This window comes from Formica exsecta, unplaced genomic scaffold (assembly GCF_003651465.1).
Source record: "Formica exsecta isolate Colony F162 unplaced genomic scaffold, ASM365146v1 scaffold125, whole genome shotgun sequence".
Classification (NCBI taxonomy): domain Eukaryota; kingdom Metazoa; phylum Arthropoda; class Insecta; order Hymenoptera; family Formicidae; genus Formica; species Formica exsecta.
In genome coordinates this window covers 56,463-60,815 of record NW_021848584.1, presented here as the reverse complement: position 1 = coordinate 60,815, position 4,353 = coordinate 56,463, and the positions used below count along the sequence as shown (strand labels likewise).

At 37.8% G+C, this 4,353-nt stretch overlaps 1 protein-coding gene across 2 annotated transcripts in view; it reads right to left on the bottom strand.

Annotated features, from left to right (window-relative positions):
- LOC115245675 (protein NDRG3) overlaps positions 1 to 2,755 on the bottom strand; it is a 37,300-nt gene extending 34,545 nt beyond the window's left edge. For both annotated transcript variants that reach the window (XM_029824096.1, XM_029824100.1), the window contains exon 1: positions 2,569 to 2,755. The gene's annotated coding sequence lies outside the window, so the exon portion shown is untranslated. The remainder of the gene's footprint in view (positions 1 to 2,568) is intronic.
- Between the last annotated feature and the right edge of the window lie 1,598 nt (positions 2,756 to 4,353).

The window sequence follows — 4,353 nt, the reverse complement described above, 5'->3', positions numbered from 1 at the left end:
AGATTATCGTTATCATCATTATTACTGAGCGCCATGAATGATTATTGCGTGATTAGCATTAAAGCAAAACACTGCAAAGAATTTTCATACCTAAACAATCATTTTACGATCAAAAATACCGCAAATTTTGTTACTTTAAAAAATTCTTTGATAATTGTATGTTAAATAGAACGGGATCTATAGAAACTTTTGAAAATTTGGATAATATACAATATACAAAATGAACAAGTCGTCAATATTTTTATAAGATAAAATCATCCGCGAGAAATATGAAAGAAATATGATATAGACACGCTCTTGGGGGAGTACCTTCTATTTCAATTTATCTCATTTTAAGTCAAGCAGCGTATCATTCTAAAGTCAAGCTCTTCAAATATCGATGGCGCCGAATGCAACTGGATCAGCTGCGAGCTCGACTTGCTTACGGCCTCGCGCCAGCAAACGGGAAATCGATCTGGCCAGGACCTTTCCGGGCAAAATATGTATGCATGTCACTGTTGGGGTTCACGCAATGATCACCAATTCACTGATGGACTTCCGCGCGCGTGTTGTAAAGCGGGTCCCAGGAGAGTCGTGTATTGATTTTTCGCATAGATACTCGCGTGTAACGTCGGGGTTAACCCCGTTTCTCGACATCTAATTTTTCGTCCGACACTGCCCGACTTCACATCGACTCGAATCGTCCAATCAATTTATTTCATTAAGAAAATGTTAGCATCGATAATATAATAAACAATACAAAATATTTATTCATTATCTCCAATATTTCTTTTCAATATCTCTATTATTGATCCACAACTGATTCAAGCGATTAAAAATTCAGAGTATCACGACGATTATGCACGATCGATCGTTTGCAACATGTCATTAATATCAGATATAAAATTCAGAAAAAAATGTTATATAAAAATTTAGAAGTATCAAATAAAATTAAAGAGTGTTTTATATATATAACTGTTACAAAATGTATGTGTGTAACAATTAAAAATTTTATCTAATAAATTTTTCTGATACTATTTAATTTGTCAAATCAATTTCACAGATATTTGTTATAGTAATTATATAAAAAGAAGTATATCTTTAGATATGAAATTTTCAATTATCCGATCTTTCAGAGATTATCACGTTAGACTTGTTAATTCAATTTTGTTCTGTGTGTGTATGAAAGCGTACATTTATAAAATGGTAACTGAAAATCATTGAATCGTTGATCTGTTCTGCTTCATTAATTTGCTTTAATGTGGTTTGAAACGGTAAGATAAAGCTTTATAACGTGCATGCGTTCTTAAAGAGAAAAATTTCTACACTTTATGCTCCACTTTAGCATGTAATATTTTCCATCAAAGTTAATATACAGGCGCATAACGGTCAAAGCTGAATTTAACATGTAGCTTTGAAAGTAAAGACTAGATTGCCAATAAGATGAGAAATCTTAATGCGTCTGACAGTTTATTTTTGTATCCAGCAACTTTTTTCCATCCTACAATTCACACGTAGCATCGATCCAGTACGCTTCGAGCGTCATCGAAGCAGCTGCAAGCTGTTACGTCTGCGATCAAATAATTGTTGGACGCTGATAGGAACTAAGATGTGTAAGAGGTTTTTGTTTACTTCTCTCTTTTAAGAAGAGATGTAAAAATTCTTTTGAGAAAATTAAGAAAGAATTATGGCTTTTAATGAAGCAATTTATTTTTTTTTTTTTTTTATATTCAACTTAAAATTTTAGGAATATTATAAAACATGTTAAGCATTTGAAAATATTAAGAAGTTATCAATTAATATTGTGTAGTTACTAAACTTCAAATTTACCAACAACGACTGGTTCATGAAAGTCGTTACGTAAATATGATCTATAGATACCGAGTTCCCAGAAAGTTTAGGAACAGGAAGTGATCTTATTCACATGCATCACTCAGATAATTTCTTTTTCTAGGCTATATAAAATAGCATCCAATACTTAAATTTCGGAAAGTATAAGGAGAACTGATAAAAGACAGAAAGAGGGTTAATCCCTCTATATCGCGGTACGTAACAGCGCGCCAGCTAATTATGCTTGATCGAGGACTGGCATCGACCATGTATTATTCCGCGACGTCTAGTTTTTCTAGGAACGATCGATCGTCCCAGTGTAACCCCATTTCCCGACAGTCGCGACCGCTTCGCGCCCCGATGGGACCAATCCGCCTAGGAGGCGACGTTAACGCGAGATCGTTTGCGCGTCGTCGTTCACGCGCGATCGATTTAGCGCGCCAGGTTCGACCTTCGTGGTTGCAGCGCCGCATGACTCAATCGAGTTATCACGACGTCACCGATCGACGTTCTTAGCTTCTGTCAACGGACGACGATGACGATGAGGTCCGCGTGCGAGCGCGGGACATCGATGTGCGTGATAAGACGCGTGATTATCAACGCGATTCCGCGTGCGCTCACAGACAAATTATCACGGACGTAGCTCTGATCGATAGGTCGAAGTGATGGAGATTTTTCCGAAGGGGATGGCAGATGAAGAGGGAGACAAAGAGCCAGGATGTAGGCGCGTGAAGAGGGAAGGTTCTCACTGGGACTCACCTCTTTCTACGCGAGTTCCGCTGCGGGATCCGAGTGCCGAAGAAGAGTTGCAGCTTTCGCGCGGCCTTTAAACGCGTTCACCACGAGTACCTCGACGCGAGTGAGATTGTCCCGTTTTACAGGGAACGCGCGTAATCGGAACGATCGTAATCCTTACGCGATTTGACAATCGACCCGCGCAGATTGTCTGCTCCGACCTTTCGGACCTTTCGACGTGACGTTACAAGACGTGCGAAGATGGAGCACCACGACGAGACTGACGTTAAGAAGCGCACGGTGTACTCGTACTATTGTCTTACTCGGTTACTCGGCCGGTCGATTATCGGGTGAATTTCGAGATATGATTCCTCAAGTGAAGGTGAATGCTTAACGCAAGGATCAGCCACCGACATGCTCCTGCTGCGCACGCGGAGCACAAAGCTGAGTTTGGCTTACTCGGCCGGTCGATTATCGGGTGAATTTCGAGATATGATTCCTCAAGTGAAGGTGAATGCTTAACGCAAGGATCAGCGATTCTTTCACCGACATGACAGAAAACCGAAATATCTAGCGTTGGTATAATTTAAGTACGTGTTTATGTTAGAAGATGGTATCAATATGAATTTTTGTACGCTACAATCAAATACTTTGAATATTTTAAAAAGAAATTAATCACACAATATACACGTAAATGATTGAATACAAGCTATGAGTTGCAAATACATCTATGTATTTAATCTATAATAATATGATATTAATATTTATGATGAAAACAAATCTTATTATCGGCGTTTCTCGTTTTTTAAATGTCTACTTGTCATTAACTTCTTAATTAAATTTCTGTCTTTAAAATTTTTATATCTTTAAATACCGGTGCAAGATACTTGACACGTATAACGCAAGAATTTTCCAAGAAGATTAAATGCAGTTTAATGCGGATATGGTCAGTTGCGTGCATTCCTTTCTAGCATATTGATATTGCATTTATAAAAAATTAGAATAATATTTAAGCGACGATACAAGCAAAAATAAATAAATAAAAATATATCTTTTAACACATTTAAAAATATATTCGCTGTATACGTGAATTATTTGTTTTATACTTTGCAATTATTTCACAACGCTAAATGGATTTCCAGAAATTTAATTCTAGAGTATCATTCTCTACCCTCTATCCTCATCTAGAATTTCCGATTGGCTCTCGTTTACTTCGTTGTTCAAATTAGCCCGCAAGAATTGGAGAGCTGTCTAAGCGACTGTCTCTCGTAATCGAACCGCGTTGAGTAGCAGAAGAATAGAACAACGGACCGGAAGAGCTCTCGAGAGAGTTTAAGAGGCGCTACATTTTATGGATTTCACTCGGAGTCGAGCGAGAGAGAGAGATTAAATGAGAGGCGGAGAAAACTACGATGAGATCTTCATGGATGGAATCGGTGCTCCGGAATTGCGGAACGTGCGCCGAGAAGAGAGGGGGATTTAAAATCGCGAATCTCTCTACTATCTCCCTCCCTCAACTCTTCTTCATGACACCATGGAGTAAACGAAGACCTTTTCCATTACATCCATCTCGACGGCTGGATAATCCGCTTCGTGGATTATTAGGGCGGATCTACCTTATTTATGTTCGGGTTTAAAAGGATTTTTTCACGACACGTGATAATTTAAAGAAATGATGCTATATATGGTTCTATTACCATTGATATTGTTAAAAAGTTATAACTAATAAATGTAATAATAATAGGCTTCTTAAAAATTATTCTGTGACATTTCTCTTTTCTTTATTTCTGGGTCGAATCGATTTTCTAT